Source organism: Podarcis pityusensis, assembly GCF_964106645.2.
Source record: "Podarcis pityusensis genome assembly, chromosome: 7".
Classification (NCBI taxonomy): domain Eukaryota; kingdom Metazoa; phylum Chordata; class Lepidosauria; order Squamata; family Lacertidae; genus Podarcis; species Podarcis pityusensis.
The window spans coordinates 29,972,960-29,990,780 of NC_138031.1; the positions used below are offsets into that span (position 1 = coordinate 29,972,960).

Consider the following 17,821-nt stretch of genomic DNA (forward strand, 5'->3'; position numbering starts at 1 on the left):
TGGTTTCAAGGGATCTGCCTGCACCTCAAGTTCCTCAACCAGTGGAGTGTCCGGTTCATCCTCTGTGAACATGTCTGGTACCACGTCAAGGCTAGGCATGGCACTTCTTCAGGGTTGCACTTTTCCTTCTATAGATAATATTGAAAATGTGGGCAGCCACATTAGGCAATTATCATTGTGAGTCAAGGACCTGCCACCTGAATAGGGATAAATAAGACACATGGACACATGTATTTAGGTTAATGGGCTAAATAAGGCCACAACTTTATTGGTTACATCATGTGAGAGGTATTGGCTTAGGCATTGGATCAAACAATCTATGCATGACTCCACCTGGCTCTGTTGGGGTCATTCGAGGGTTAACAGCGAGTGGGAGGAGCTTGTTGATGCAAATACAACTGGAAGCTTTCCCAGAGGTCACCAGGGGTCGTCCCATGGCCCTAGCCACCAGCAGGGCATCAGACAGGATCCATGACCGCCGGATTCCTTTAACGGAATACCCAAAAGGGGAGGGGTAGGTGATGGCCACAACCTGCCCTCCAACACACAACACATATTCCAATGCCTAACCACCAATACCCGGAAGTTGTGACGATTTGCTACAAGGTAGGCAAAAAACCAAGAGGCAGGTGCCAATTTGCCCAATGGATGAAAATTCCTACCAGGCCCCTTGGGCAACCAAGGCAACCAACCAAAGTCCGTAGCAAGATCAAAAGCATAAAATTGACCTAAAGGGAGGGTGGGCAGGTGATCCGATGAAAACAGGAAGCCGAATGGGGCCCCAGTGCCACCGCAGCCACTTAAACGTGGCTAAACCCCGCCCCCAAGCCAGCCCTGTTGGCTGACTGAAGGACTTGGCGCAGCATTTTGATCTAGCTCTTCCTCTATTCCCAGATATGTATATCTGGTGGTAATTTAGCATGAAAGAAAGGTACTCTGTACATGCCCTAATCACCCTTTTGATTATTACTTTACATTTCTGTGGCATGCAACCAGTCGTTAATTTAGTGGTCACTTACACATCTCCCCAAAAAGAGAAAATACATCAACAAAAAAGGGGATGGGGACAAAAGAGGATACAGATTTGCATAAGTATAGGTGTAAATTTAGAAATAAGTACTATAATGTTAAGTAGGAAGACAGTATATCACACCACATCATCTGGGTGTGTGCTCAGTCTGTTGTCTAGGAGCTAACCATTGATGGGCAACTTTAAGGCTCCTGTTTTCTATCTCCTTATGCTTCTTTATTTTCAAATTGGACAGCGCTTCAAAGAGAGGGTTGTCCTCTGTCAAGCAGGCCACACGACTGCCATACACTGATGCCAGGTTCTGCAGCATTGGCTGAAAAGAAGCTCTGGATTTAATCAATACTAATTCATGTGCCTGGTTGAGTATTTAAAGTGGCTTAGAATAGTGAGTACGCTCTAAAATTATGCACACTTGCAACCATTGGGAGGGATTCAAAGGGGATTAAATATTGTTTCGTGATTAATTCCCATTAATTTCAAGGCTGCACAAAGAGGCTCTATGGTGCACTTCCTCTAGATTGCACACAGTGGACACAATCTAGCAAAGGCTGATCATGATGAGGACAGCAACCCTAACCCTAACCTGGAGGAACAGGGCAAAGCTACAGATTGGCCACTGTATCCCAAGCCCTTTTGCTGGTGCTGGCTAGGGAAGAAAGTAGAGTTGTTGGGACTCCCCCCCCCCCCCCGTTGTGCTAGATCCATGGTGGCCTACCTGACTGCCCTGAAAATTGAGCCCCATAGGGCTTTGGCTCTAGTGGAGCCCATGTTTCCTGTCCCCTTGCCCCAAAGTAGTCCATTTCAGGACTTTCTCCTGGCTACTAGCAGTGGATACCAGCTGACAGTGGCTTCCTACCTGCCAGGATGAATCTCAGAGTAGTCTTCTCTGCTGATAGAGGTCAATGGAAAAGTGAACGACCATTCACCATCCTAAGCCCCATCTCCACAACCAACAGTAGAGTGATTAGGGTTGTGCTCCAATACAATTAAAATCAACCAAATTTATCCTGTGCACACTTACTTTGAATGAAATGGAATTTGCTTGTCATCTCATGATGAAGCTGGATGCTTTGCTCCATTGTTTCTAGTAGAAAAAGGGTTCTGGCTACCTTTTGTTTACTACCTACAAAATTTTGATTTAATCTATGGAAAGCGAGTCACAAGACTAACTGGCATTGAAACCATTGTATGTAGACTATTCTCCATCTCCATTATTGCTCCTGATAATAAGCACACTTGAACAAAAATTGCTGCTGGGAAGCCGTGAGTCTGTTCTGTGATCCTTTCCTGATACCATCTGTTCCTGAGCTTCATGTACTTAATTACATCACAACCTGTAATTAAATCAAACTCTCATGCGATCTGCATAGATGGCCAGTGCAGATCTTCCTTTTCTCATCTGGTGCTTGAGCAGGATGGCATAAGTGTCTTGTGCAGCTGTGGTTGAAAGGGAGCTGTGTCTGAACCAGGCAGGCTGTCATTCTGTATTTATCCATCTTTGCCCAAAGAGGTAGGTTTCGGGATATGAAAAAAATTCCAAGTAGATTAAAAGCAAGAAACCATCGACTGGAACTGGGAGAGGAAACCCCCAAGAGGCTGTTAAATAAACCCAGTGCATATTTCAGAGCAGAATTATTTGGGTCAAGATTTACGCAGTTCAAGGATATCGTCCAAAAAGGAGAAAATGCTACTGCAGAGAGCCTTCCAATGGCTAAATTAGAGGCCTGGAGGGAATATGGACAGTGGCAAATGGAGAAATCCCAGTTGCTGTCTGGATAATGACAAATCCCTAGCTGGCAGATGTTGGAGCTTGCTGAACAGTAATGAAGGGAAGGGTGATTATTACATCCCTCCTTTGTACTGGTCTTTTGGACAATTATCAAGAATAGATTTCTTGGAATAAAGCAAGCTAATGCTATGTTCAGTGTAAAACCCCAAGGTGAAATCTTAATCTCAGCTATGTTGCTGAGTGTCTAGAACAACAGTCAGATACAGATAAAGTTATTCCTGGCTTATGCTTTTGAAAAGATGCTCTTCCTCATCTGAATTCTGCCATGGGCATTTTCCAAGGTAGGTAGGTAGGTAGGTAGGTAGGTAGGTAGGCACGTAGGAAAGAAAGAAAGAAAGAAAGAAAGAAAGAAAGAAAGAAAGAAAGAGAGAGAAAGAAAGAAAGATTTTAGATAAATTGCTACCTTCTTTAGAAAAAGGTTCAATTAATCTATGAGGGAAATACCGTTAGTGTAGTAAACAATGACAGCTTGCATCTTCAGCAGCTGTAGGAAGGCGAAGGCCTTAGCTCAATGGTAGAACATCTGCTTTGCGTGCAGAAGGTCCTAGGTTCAATCCCTAGCATCTCCAGGTAGAGCTTGGATAGACCCTGTCTGAAATCCTAGAGAGTTCCTGCTGCTCAGGGTACATGGACCAACCATCTGGCTCTGTGAAGAAGCGGCTTCCCATGTTAGGAAGATGATGCATTTGTCTTCTATAAACAGGATTCAGAGAAATAGAACAGCTCTGCTATTTCTTACTAGACTTCAGTTCTGCTATCCTATTGCATCCTGTTTATTAGACTACCAGTCCAGGCTGCTGGGCTAGAAGGGTTTCAGTCCTGATGTAGCCACCACTCAAAGATAACAGATGCTGTGGCTTGGGGCAAGGTGGGAAATCCCTGATTTTGCAACTTGAACTTGTAATGCAGTTTGGATCAGTATTTTGTGACACCTTTCCCACATTCCTCAGGAAGAGCTCAGAGTGGCTCACAGATGGTTTCCAAGAGGTCCTGCTTCCATCCAGGTGACTTTCAAAGCCTGACCTGCTTTGCTTCAGCAATAGAGCAGCACCCTGTGACTTCAAGTCATGATTCTCTGGATCAGCAGTGAAGCAGTTAACCATTTTTTTATATCAAAGTTGTAGTATTTAGTTGTTTTTAGGTTAAATCCTCTTTTCTCTCCCTTGGGATTAAATAGATTTCAGATCTGCCCAGTATGGTATGACAGGCTGTCTGCAGACAAAGGCTGGTCTTGCTTCTTGAGGGTTAACACTTTAGGGTGAGTTTTTAAACAGAGTGTTTTAAACAAAAATATCTAAGTATAAGATTTAAAATCTTTCTAAATCTTCTGGAATCATAGTATTATAGAGTGGGAAGGGACCCTCAGGGTCATCTAATCCAGGTTTCCTCAACCTCGGCCCACCAGATGTTTTTGGCCTACAACTCCCATGATCCCTAGCTAGCAGGACCAGTGGTCAGGGATGATGGGAATTGTAGTCTCAAAACATCTGGAGGGCCGAGGTTGAGGAAGCGTGACTAATCCAACTCCCTTCAATACAGGAATATACAGCTGGCCCATACGGGGATCAAACCTACAACCTGGACATTATCAGCACCACACTCTGACCAACTGAACTATTCTACTCCCTTGCATGTTACCATACAGACACAGTTTTAGGGCGATCACACTGGGATTTCGATATAATATAGGAGTTACCTAGCTGAGAAGGGAAGGTGAAGAGCAACTTTCTTAAAAATGCTAGGTGCCCTCATCTTATGAAGGCTGATGTCTTCATCTTAGCAGGCTGATGCTCACATACAGAAGTGACGTCTTGAAGAATCAACAAAGTCCTGCAGTTTAAATCTGATGCGATCATACTTGATCCACAACATGTTTGTGGTATTTAAATATAAGGCCGGAGTCTATATTGCACATATGCTGAAAATTAATCTTAATGCTGAAGTGAAATGCTTTTATGGGTCGATGGCTGTCCCCGCCACCATATGCTAAAAGCCATATGTTCTAAAACACAAGCACTATAGCATCTAAAAGTGATCAGTCTATAAAGATGTTTTCATTCATTGCTGCCCTTTGATCACCAGTTCTGTAAAGGATGAAACCTGGAACAAGGTGGTTTTTGAAAATAATTTCACGAAGCCATGACAGTACAGTTTTCATAACTGCTAACTGCTCTGATCACTTTCAGAGTAAGGTGTTCATTCTCACAAATCAGACCCAGGTCCACAATAATAACTAACTGTCCCATGCATCATGGTGGCTTTTCCATGTTATTTTTTTAAAAAAAAATCTGTTCCCATAGGATGCATTTAGAGAACTTCAGTTTAACTTCCAAATGATAACAAATGAAGGCCTTTCTACTCTCGCTGTCTCCACCCCTTGCCAGTTGCATGAGTAAATTATGCATTGATACAATGAGATGTCCCAAGCAAGAAACAGCCATTGGGAGAGCACAATGCGCCCTTGAGAAGAGCTCTTTTAGCACTTTTTCCAAGTCAGTCACAACCCAGCTGTTACCATCTGCCAACGAGAGAGTTTGGCAGGAGCATTTTTCAAATGTCTGCCAAAAACCAATCTGTTGGAAAGAGGGAGGGAGGGAGAGAGAGAAAGAATAGTCCTCAAGCTACATTTCCTTAAGATATGAGAAAGTTTGTATAACTGAGAACAATTGACAATATTGGCCATCAGGACAGAACATTAGGGCAGAAGTCTTTGTCCCCACTCAATATAATGTGGAGGAGTCCATCAAATGTTGTATACCACATACAGTATTTAAGTGAGTTAAATAATACACATTACTATCTGCTGGGAAGAACAATTGGGATGCACCCAGCTAAGTTTTTCTGAGAGCAGACCCATTTAAATCAATGCACCTAATTTAGTCATGCCCATTAATTTTATTGAGTCTGCTCTAGGTAGGGCTAACACTGGATAAAACTTATTAATTTCAGAGTAAAAAATAAGCTAAGTGCACTATTGAGGTTAGGTGCATTTTAATCACGCAGCCCTTAGGCTGTTTGAAAATTATGAATTAAGGAAGTAACAATATATAGAAGCGATTATATTTCTCCACCTGTGTGCACACCAGCAAGGAAAAATAAGAAAACTGTAGGAAATGCTTTTAATTTGTCATAAATGTTACAGAACTCAAAATGTTCTTGATTTACTTCTATCTCTCCTCAATGCATGCGGACAGGTTCACCTCAGAGAAAGTCCAGTCCATTTTAATGTGCAAGCAGGCGTAAATGTGCAGTTCTACTGGTGCAGTTCAAAAAATCATGTACTGTAATACAGAAGTTGCATTCCATTAGCTGATATAAAAAGTGACTGAACACTGTCTGAAAAGAGTATTACAGTGGTACCTCAGGTTAAGAACTTACCGTATATTTTGCTCTATAAGACTCACTTTTTCCCTCCTAAAAAGTAAGGGGAAATGTGTGTGTGTCTTATGGAGCGAATGCAGGCTGTGCAGCTATCCCAGAAGCCAGAACAGCAAGAGGGATTGCTGCTTTCACTGCGCAGCGATCCCTCTTGCTGTTCTGGCTTCTGAGATTCAGAATATTTTTTTCTTATTTTCCTCTTCCAAAAACTAGGTGCGTCTTGTGGTCTGGTGCGTCTTATAGAGCGAAAAATACGGTAATTTGTTCTGGAGGTCTGTTCTTAACCTGAAACTGTTCTTAACCTGAAGCACCACTTTAGCTAATGGGGCCTCCTGCTGCTGCCGCGCTGCTGGAGCACGATTTCTGTTCTCATCCTGAAGCAAAGTTCTTAACCCGAGGTAATATTTCTAGGTTAGCATAGTCTGTAACCTGCAGCATATTAACCTGGAGCGTATGTAACCCGAGGTACCACTGTATAGGCTTCCGTAGAACTCCAACTCTGAAGTTACTCATTTCTCCTCCCTCTGCCTGATATACATATTTTGGTACACATTCTTGGGTTACAGAGCAGCATACAAATGCTGGAATACCCATGCTAGAACCACAGGTTGTCCCCTATGTAAGGCTGGGTTACAGGGTCCCTGCATCTCTAATGGGCTGAAAGGACCAAGGAAGTCCATGACACTCCTGCAAACCTTTGTTATGCGCTGCAAAAAAGCACTGATACAAGAGCATTGACGCTTCCTGCTGCAATGCCACTTATAATACTGATTGCTATGAAAAGGCAACTTTTAGGGTTTCATTATTACTAATCAGCAGTCAAAAACGTTTCCGTTCCAAGTGGTTAGTGCTGTTCTATTTGCAGAAGAGAAACTGGGTATTTAAAGCATCTGATCTTGAAAGAAATTGCTTGCTTTCCCCACCCTTTCTTTATGCTGCCTTGACTGCAGCTTGAGACCCCATTTAACAACAGCTTTGACTTATTTATAGCATTTCTTTGCATATTTAAATAGGGCTTTCCATATGGTGTGAGTACAGGCACCAAACAGTGTAGCAATTAACTGACAATGAGATTGATCTTCACAATGGCTCCCAAATAAAGGGAGAGACTACTTAATGATCTCAAATACTGAACATTGCATTTGAATTGTGGAGCCTCTGTCATTTCCTAGTCTGGTGTTTGATTGTTTGAAACCTCAGAATATTTGCTATGTATTTCTTGAAATTCAATTTATGTGAATGGAACATTGGTGATAAACCTGGATAATCAGTAGTTTTCTTCTAGACACACTATCCTATATGCCTAACAGAGCATGACCTACAGGCTGCATTTGCATCTTAATTCAATGAACCCTGGCAAAAAAAATAGCTGCTTTCTTGTACAACTTGTATGTTTCTTTTTCTGCACAGAATGGACTCCCTGCAAGCAGTGGAAGTCCCGTCTTGCAAATGTCCAACTTGGTCAACGGAGCTTGTGGAGATAAGGAACTTGGCCTACCAGGCTGAAAAGGTCCCTCCATCCCCAATCTAGGTGCCAGATTGGCTCTGCCAGTGTGTTTGCACTGTGCGAACCTCCTCACTTCTTCCCTCTGCTGGTATGGAACAGCAATCCACCTGTTGGGAAGGGAGCCATAGCTCAGTAACAGAGCATCAACTTTGCATGTAGAAGGTTCCAAAGTCCATCCTTGGCATCTCCCGGTAAGACAGAGAAAGACTCCAGGTCTGAAACCCTGGAGAGCCACTATATGTCAGTGTTAACAATATTGAGCTAGATAGCCCAAGGGTCTCAGTATAAGTCAGCTTCCTATATTACCATACTCTGCCCCATCTGGCAAGCCATTTCTTGTGCATGTTCTAAGGTTCAACCTTTAGTTAATGTATGGCAAAAATAAGGTCCAGTGCACCTCATCAGGGTGTCAAATGAATTCCGCACACCCTGGAACATGCACCAGAATTTTCCTGCAACACGCAAGAGTTACATTATAGCTATGCAGAGGTTCAGTGCAGAAGGGTTTCCTGAAGATGTAGAGGTTGCTAGCCAGCAATATAATGTACCGTATTTTTCGCACCATAACACGCACCTGACCATAACATGCACATAGTTTTTAGAGGAGGAAAACAAGAAAAAAAATATTCTAAACGAAACAGTGGATGTATGATTTTTGTGGTTCATGCTGTGGCCACAGACATGTGATCTGACAGTGAGTTTGGGGTAGCCCAATGCAAAAATCCTGAGGATCCATGTGGATCCATGCTTTGTAACCCCGTTTTTGCACCACTGCGGCCCCAGGCAACAGTGGGTGCGTGATTTTTTTGGTGCAAGCTGTAGCCATGGACATGCTATGTGATCTGATGGTGAATTTGGGGTGACCCAGTGCAAAAATCCTGAGGATCCATGTGGATCCGTGCTTTGTAACCACGTTTTAAGTGGGAAGGGAAGGAAAAGCACTCAAGGGACAAGGAAAACGCGTGAGGTGGGTGGAGAAGGATGCTGTTAATAATGCAGAAGAGGGGTATAAGAGGAGAAGGCTCCTCTCCTCTCCCGCTTTGCTCCTTTAAAGAAGCAGGCTCCCTGTCCCTCTCTCCTCCCCACTCAGCGGCTCTTCTCCCGCTTTGCTGTTTCAAAGCGAGCCACGGAGGAGGGAAGGAAGGGGAACCATGGATCCTCTGCTCACGACTGCAGCAGATCCCCCCACCATCCGTAGGCATTCGCTCCATAACACACACAGACATTTCCCCTTACTTTCTAGGAGGAAAAAAGTGAGTGTTGTGGTCAGAAAAATACGGTATTTCCTCTAGTAGGCTAACAAAGTTCATAATAATTCTATCCTCCTTAGCCTCTAGTCACTGTGACCACCAGTGTTCCTTCAAACATTGCATCCTAATCCTTGCTGAGATCTTTTCTTTGCCAGCTTGGAGATACATTAGATTAGAAAAAAATATTGATAAATGTAAGAGTAATCATAGCCTATGCATTTGGGAGAGGCTCTAAAGTAAGGCTAGGCTCATTATTCAGGCTGATCCTTAATAACATTTAATGGCTTGTATTTCATGGGCTCTGATAGTGCACAACAATGCTTGCTGTATAAAAAAGTCCTCAAATTTCTCCTTGTAAGTTTAGAGCCTTACTACCACACAATTATGTATGCAAACTGGGTCCTTTAAAGTATTTTATTTGCCATGCACACCAAAAATAGAATATTCTTCCCCAAAAAATGTACAGCTTGCCAAGATTTTTTTCTCTCTCACAGGCTTATTCACTGGCAGGTGGCTAATTAGTACTAATTATTTCTCTATAGCATTTTCTGTTTTAATGTTTTGTAAGCTGCTTAGGCATGATGAGATGAGAAAGGATATACATTTTGAAATAAGCATATTAAGACATGCAAAGTGCTTTTCGGTCTTTTTAGTGCTGTCGCCTTCACGGCAAACTCATGTGGCAGATCACTTATATTATTCCCATACTGCAAATAGGGAGGGGAAGATTGAGAGTGCATGACTTGCTGAAGATCACACAGTGGCCTTTTGAGCAGTAAGCCGTGCTCAGAAATAAACCGTGACGTACTGTTAATGAGCAGTGTGTATGCTGCTCAATTGCTCCTGCTCTGCTAGGACCAGCCCTACCATTAGGCAAAGAGAGGTGACTGCACTACAGACCCAAAATGTCTCCTGAAGAAACATAAGAGCCTGCTGGACCAGGTCGATGGCCCATTTAGTCCAGCACTCTGCTCTCACAGTAGACAACAAGAAGCCTATGGGAAGCCTACAGTCAGGATCTGAGCACAATAGCACTCTCCCCTATGTTTTCCATCAGCTGGTATTCAGAAGCATACAGCCTCTGACAGCATATAGCCACCAAACACAGCAGCCACTGATCACCTGATCCATAAATTTGTCTAAACCTCTGTTAAAGCCATCCAACATGGTGGCCATCACTGCCTCTAGTGGCAGCAGGTCTACTGTGTGAAGACGTGCTATCTTTTGTCTGTGCTGTCTGCCACTATGCCAGACTTATCATCACGTGCAGAGCAGTCTTGGTGGCTTGTTCCTCCCAGACAACCACAAACAGTTAAAGCCAAGAACAAACCTTGCTGGCTTGCTCTTGTGGTTTGTTGAAGAGAGGAAGAGAGCATGAGCACCAGCTGACAGGTAACACTCGTCGTTCGTTTCTCCTGGAGGCAGGGCAGGGCAATGGATCAGTGTGCACCAATTGTGGGAAGTGACTGTTTATTTCTGACTGTGATTTATCTTTATGCGCAAGCCAGGCTGAGGAGAGCAACGGCCACACATTATGCAACAAACACATCTGCTGTCTTCCCAACAGTGGAGAAGTGTTTCTTGCAGCAAACACATAAAGTGTGACAAAGGGCATATGCACTTGTGTGTATGGAACTAAAGGTAAAGGTAAAGGTACCCCTGACCATTGGGTCCAGTTGCGCATGACTCTGGGGTTGCAGCGCTCATCTCGCTCTATAGACTGAGGGAGCCGCCGTTTGTCCGCAGACAGCTTCCAGGTCATGTAGCCAGCATGACTAAGGCGCTTCTGGCAAACCAGAGCAGCGCACGGAAACACCGTTTACCTTCCGCCGGAGCAGTACCTATTTATCTACTTGCACTAGCGTGCTTTCGAACTGCTAGGTTGGCAGGAGCTGGGACCGAACAACAGGAGCTCACCCTGTGGTGGGGATTTGAACTGCTGAGCTTCTGATCGACAAGCCCTAGGCTCTGTGGTTTAGACCACAGCGCCACCGGCATCCCTGTGTATGGAACTAGGGACATGTTTATTTCTTTCATTCAAAGCCTGTGTTTTTTCAACAGAACTGAAGGGGGAATACATGGAGTGGCCAACTTGCCACCCTCAAGGCACTGAACAGACCCAGAACCTTCACAAGGGTGTGGTGTCACATGCCTGGAACCACACAGTTGCCATCTGAACATATTGCTGTGGAGCTAAGGTTAAGAGACTACATAGGTTAAGAGTCTACATAGGTTAAGAGTCTACCTTATGGTTAGAGTCTACATAGTATTTGAACCCAGTGTGTTTGCACTGGGCCTGCTGAACATCACAGGCAATGCTTTATTCCGCTGGGTGACACTGGTCCTGGTTAGAAGTGTGTGACCCCTTTTAGGATATGGTCAGATAACATGCTGGGGCAACATGGAATTTCTGTCTAGTCACTAAAGAAGAATGTATCCTAAGTAGAGTGAAGATTTGACAGACGTGCTGAAGCCACAAACCTTATCATCATGCCTGCCCATGAGGCAAACTGATGCAGCTGCCTCGGGTAGCAGAATCCCATGGGCAGCTCTCCTGCAGGTGCACTGTTTGCCCCTTCTTCTTCTTCTTCTTCTTCTTCTTCTTCTTCTTCTGCTGCTGCTGCTGCTGCTGCTGGAAAAGCAGTGGTGGTGGCAGCTTCCGGTGATACCTTGTGAAAATGCAACAAGATCTCGCAAGATCTTGCCGGAAGTAGGGTTGCCGTATTTCAAAAAGTGAAGATCCGGACACAAATGTTGTTGAGCTTTTTTCACCCCCCACCCCCAAAGTGATAGGCAAAACTAGTCTTTATTTATTTGAAGGAAAAGGTTGGCTAGGTGATAATATTGGGCTTATTTATTTATTTACACAAATTAAAATTGCATTTTCATAATTTGCTTTCATAGAGCTTTGCAAATCAATATAGACACTCTCAGTTTTAAAAGACTACCAATATCTTCTTCGCTTGGGGTTCAAGTAGAAAGCCTTGACACTAGTTTTTTTTTCCTTTAAAAGTCTTATTTTCATTCTTTCATTTCTGTGTTTCCAAAAAAGGAAAAACATTCAAGATGACTAATGAAAGTAAAAATCAGACAGCTTTGGGGTTGGCTTGAGACTAAGTCATGATTAGAATTGCTGTTGGCACTGGGGCCATTGGGGAGTTACAGCACCTGCTGTGGCTGTAGAGACTGAAAAAGCTGGGACAGATGAAGGAGTATGGTTGTGCTCATGCAAATGTACCATGGCATTTCTTCTTTCTGAGCTTCTCCAGGTGGTCATTCCTCTGCTGATCATTGCTGAGGATACACAACCTGGCTGAGTAAACCCAGTAAATTTCAGTGGATTAAGTAAGCATGACTAAGGCTGGACCTAACCTTTAAAATTCACCAGTAATGGCATCAAAACAATAAAACCTACAGTTAGACTGTTTTTAAGCAATCCGATCACCATATTTAGTGCCTTAGATACATTTAAATGTAGATACATTTCCTGTTCCTTAGATACATTTAAATACTTTATTTCTATGAAAGAAGGTCATTATGTCATTGTGAACTTTGAAGCCGAGTGTGTATATGTAAGCTGAGCTGTGAAATATGTAGACATACAAACCAGTAACATGCAGTCCACTGAACTGGGTCGTTTTTGGGACAGGAACAGAGAGGGCAAGGTAATCCACTACATCTCCCTCTTTTGTCTTATCAAGCACTTAGACAAAATGCATTTTGTTACATAAGGGGATGGAGCCTCCAATTTAATCTGTAGGAAAGAATAGGTTGCAATGCCTTTTCCCACCTGTTGGGTCTAAAACAGCCATCCCACCTTGATGCCTTCCAGATGCAATTATGCTGCAGCTTCCATCATCCCTGACTATTGACCATGCTGACTGGAGCTAAAGGGAGCTAGTCCACAATATCTGGAGGGCACCATAAAGCTGTTTTAGATAGTTGGGTGCAAATCCCTTTAGAATTATACCTAGTCTGTGATTAGATAGCACAGCAGGTGACTAGGAGAGTTGGTAAGTTTGCTCCAGCATTTTTTTACTGCTTGACAGATCAGATGTTTGTGAGCAGGCTGTCTGGTTTTAATGGATTACTATTTATCATTCTCTGATAATAAAAAAAACACCCCACTCTTACCCTGTCTGTAAGCAGGGTTGTTTCTTTCCATTGTTTGATAAGAACCAGCTCTTTAGGCTCAGCAAATGAGAGACCCAGGAGTGGGGTAGATGGCAGCATTACTGCTTTCTCCCCTTTTTAATGCTTTCTTTCTTGTCTTTCTCAGCAGAGAGCTACATCTGAACATTAATGGCCACAATCAGTTTGGGTTCATTTCACTTGGCAGGTGGGCCATTAATTGAAATATGAAATAGGAATTCTGAAGATCTATTTTTAATCTGCCCCTCAGGCAGACTTTGATGTGTTTCCAAGTATTCTGGCTAGACTGCTATAATGGACTCGCATCACAGCCATTTTCCTCTGTTGAAAGGCACACACAAACAAACACAAAAACCACACACACACATAAACAGACACAAAAATAAAACAGGCACACTTGTCAGCAATTCAGCATTCTCTACACAAGGTAATTCTGTGGTTTATTTTTAATTTGCCTTAAATGACAGCAGAAAATGTATAACTATAGATAGGTTTAGTTTATTAGCCCATGCAACATCTCTGGAAAAAGGGTGTAGTCAAAAGAAGGAAACATTTGGAGGGATAAAGGAAAGGAACAAATGAAATCCTTCAGACAAAGTGGGATGCCAGTGATGGCTCCATAGAAAAATATTGAGTGAATGGAAGGCAAATGGGAAAGGAAAGGTAGAGCTCATCCTCTCAGAATCTCTTATTTTAAAGCTTCTCAAATATTATCCTAATACGTCACAATAATATTCATATCCTAAAAATATTTCCTTAGAAGTAACGCTGATATCAGTAAGATTTCTATTCAGGTGAGTTTGTTATAGGATTATATCCTTGCAGCATGATCCTGTGTGGGTCTACGCAGAAGCAAGCTGCACCAAGTTGAGTGGACTTATTCCTAAGTGTGTACAGAATTGTATCTTTCACTTAAATACTCATTCAAGTTTCTAGGTTTTTCTGAGTAGTTTTATAAAATTTAGGTATGTTCTCAATGTACTGCTAAAGATTGATGCACTCACTCAGAAACACTGACCTTGAGTGGAGTAGTTTGGAACCCAATTCTCCCCAATTTTCTGGTTTATCTCTGTATTGGTTTAACCCAAATTTACGGGGGGGGGGGGAGGAGTGAAACTGGTGTTGTTTGAGAGTGACGTCATGTGGACCATGCAAGTTAAATAGGAAGGCAAACAGATACAATCACACAATAAACTCCAGTCTGGACAAGCCTTCAAATAATTCAGCCTGCAGGTTAGGACAGACTTTTACATCTTGCATGCCACATGCCACCACAAGCCAAGTGTGGTGGCCCATCAAACTTTAATAAAACTAATGTTTTTGCTTCCCTTCTGACAGTTTTAAAAACAAGGTGTTACCCAGAAACTGGTAGATCACAGGAGATAGTTGGTAGGCTGCTTTCAACTTAGTGGATCTGGATTGTTTATTATTTATTTTAAAAATGTATACCCTGCTTTTCCCCTCCAACAAAGGAGTTGGTCAAAGTGGCTTACAAACAGAAATAATCTAACCATTAAAGCATTAAATACAGCAGCAAAACACAAATAGTAGCACCTACATTCAATTCTTTATGAAATTGCTGGCAGTATGCAAATAAAGAGGAAGATGATTTAATCTCTTGGGGAAGTGATATGGGGTGCCACCACTGAGAGACCCTCTTGCCCATTGTCATCAAACCTTGCCTCAGAAGGTGCATACAAGAGGGGTGCAGCAGATGACTCTCTCTCTCTCTATTTATTATTAAGTTTTATAATTAGGAACAGTAAAGAATAATGCAAACAATAATTTAAAATAAACAACATTAGTAAATAACCACAGACAGTACATTCTGTATAGTTAGCATAAAAAGGAGTCACATCAAACCTGTAAAGAATTAAAACTGCTAACACAAATACCCTTTATTCATTTTGCAGGGGAAGTGAGCTGTTCAGTCAACAGACAGAAGCTTATGGAGCTCCTTGAGTTTCTCCTTATTCTATTAACCACAACATTATAAAGGCTGTGGGAGGCAATCATTACCATATTCATAAGCAATAAAGTTGTCCTAGACTGACAGAAATTTGTCTTTACTCTTTCGACTTCCAGAAGATCTCAATTTATACGTTATTTTTTGTAGTAGGGCTGCTTCCCATACCTTTATATACCAGTAAAAAATAGCTGTCCCAACAGCTGATGTTTAATGAAAAGATGGGCTCTCTTAACTTCAGGTAACTCGGTCCCAAGCTGCTTAGGGTCTTCCATTCAATGGTGAGGCTTCTCTGAAACTTAACTTTGATGCTAGAAGCTCTTGAGATAAATCTTGACAGTTGAAGGGCTTGGCCTCAAGGCAGGCCAGTTTTCAAATGGAAATACTAAATTTAGCAATCCATAAGCACTTGGCATTAAAGAAGACAAAGAGCCAACAGTGATTGGTTCATTTAGATTGCCAGTCTTGTCTGGCAGAATTTATTTTGCACCTATCAGCCATAATGCACTTTGTCATTGATTTGAGAAATGAATTGCCCTGCATGAAGCTATCCAGTTTTTCGGAAGTTCTTTTTCTTTTTCTTTTTTTAAGGCTGCAAGAAAGCTATACAGTATAAGATATATTTGCCAGTGGCAATTTCATTCTGGTACAACGAAGCAGGTCCCTCCTAACAACTTGCACGTCTTTGCCAAGGCCCATTGAGTTCACCAGTCACTTGTATGGATGAACTTTAAGAAAAATGGCCAAGAGTTCCCCCCTATTTCTCTAGCTCTAATCTTGCAGCAGTAGCATTATGGCATCAGCTGTCCAGACATAACAGATTTGGTGGGAACCTTGCTAGAGAAAGCAAAGGCTGTTGACCTTTGAAATATTTGTTGATTTTGGAAATAGCAAGATGCTCATGCTGGTCACTTTTAAATCTGAGCACTTATGTGTTAAAGACCAACCTTTAAAGCAGATGTGGGAGAACCTTTGACCTTCCAGTTGTTGCAGAACTACAACTCCATCAGCCCTGGCAAGCATGGCCCATGGCCAGAGATGATGAGATTTATAGTTCAGCAACATCCAAAATGCCAAAGGATTTCCACACCTGCTTTAAAGAGTTTTTAAAAATAATAGAACTCCATGGTTTTGGTGATGATCGAAAATTGCATCCAGATACAACAACGTCATCATGGATATTGTTAATAAATAATCAGTTACCAATCATGCAGCCGTCTTTAGTCACAGTGTATAAAGCTCAGTAAGATAAAGCAGTTGCAGACTTTATGTTGGATGGAAGGTCTTTTATTCTGGAAGGAATCTAACGTTGTGCAAGTTGACTTTTGCTTGCACAATGGGGCTTCACCTTCCTCTCCCCCACCCTGCCAAAATGCACCCCCAAAAACTGCTTGGGGGGTCCCTCAAGCCTCTGGAGCAGATTTTGAGGGCATGTGTGTGTAGGTGGGTGCGCTGTGTTATACAACTCTGTCCTTAGCAAGCTGCAGAAAGGGGAAGTCTCTTCCCCAATGCTTCCTGTCAGGAGTTTTGTTAGGGACCATGAGCCCTTGGTCTTTTGTCCTAAGCCCCAGATTACCTATTCCTTACCTCTTTTTTATTTTAAAAAAAAATGCATAGGAGACCATTCCATCCTGTATCACTTCACTAAGCCACAAAGGTTTAAAAATCTTTAGGCCTATGTATAAGACCTCAAGACATTTAAGCCATAAGCTGAAAAAACACTCGTGGTTTGGTCTTTCATCAAACTCCTTAATTGTGATCATGGGACTTTTGACAGCTAGAATGCTATTGCCCATACTTTGATAGAAAATTTCATAACCCTTCACCACATACCAGTTTCCAGCTCTATGTTTACCTCGTCTTCTGCAGAGGAACATTGGACATCTCCTTGTGTGTAAACAAAAATGTGATCAAAATGTGCACCCTTGCTCCCCAGATTAGAGCTCTTCATGCAAAGGGATGTGAAAATCTTTCGATTTTGGTTCCTCACAGAATTGATTTACCGTTAGCTGTAAACCACAGGACAGATCTTGGCTACAGCCCATGGCTATCTGGGAGAGAGCTAAACCACAAAACCAGGTATGAATGACAGGCTAAACCAAACTATGGCTTAGATTAGCTCAACAGCAGAACAACTAGGGAGGGTGGGGGGAAGTGGCTGCAACTTCCTCTCCCGGAGCCTACATGTTGATGCTAAGCAAGGGATTTGGCTTAGCGTGATGTGCAAACCAGGCCACAACTCTGAAAAGAATCCTTAATCTGATGTCCCAGTCCTTGATATGTTTCACAACAACCACAGAAGAACAGCTAAAACAGAACACTGCTCTGGAATAAGCCTCTGCAGCATAGACAGAAGCACCCGTGCTACTGCATTTTGTGCTAGCAAGTCGTTTGGGAATTAACCACAAATTGAGAATAGCTGGGCTGCTAGAATATTCATAAGAACATTGAACAGCTTTTATGCAAGATGGGCCATATGGTAGGCTTCTGCACCTTCTACAGATATAAACACACACTTCCAACCTCATAAGCAAGCACGTGTTGTCGGTCGCTTTCCAGCAAAAGAACCTCAGAGAACTGCACAAATCTGTCCCTGCACTGTGTCATTTGGTAGCCTGTAGGTGGGAGTCAACTAAGGGTAGACCCACTCAGGGTAGACCCACTGAATTTAATGAGTATGACTAAGGTCCATTCATTTCATTGTGTCTACTCTGAATGGAACTCCGTTGACTACCACCCTTGCCATTGT

At 42.6% G+C, this 17,821-nt stretch overlaps 1 protein-coding gene and 1 long non-coding RNA gene across 3 annotated transcripts in view; one reads left to right on the plus strand and one right to left on the minus strand.

Moving 5' to 3' along the window:
* Positions 1-15,117, plus strand: part of LOC308481408 — a 50,953-nt gene extending 35,836 nt beyond the window's left edge. The window contains exons 2-3 of one of the 2 annotated variants that reach the window (XR_013988646.1): positions 7,608-7,895; positions 15,020-15,117. This is a non-coding gene — a long non-coding RNA (uncharacterized lncRNA). Of the gene's footprint in view, positions 1-7,607; positions 7,896-11,015; positions 11,134-15,019 lie in introns of those variants that run through there. The other variant, XR_013988647.1, reaches the window with a different exon arrangement.
* Positions 1-17,821, minus strand: part of LOC308481351 (myelin P2 protein-like) — a 215,637-nt gene that overhangs the window by 125,607 nt on the left and 72,209 nt on the right. The gene's annotated exons all lie outside the window — the stretch shown is intronic.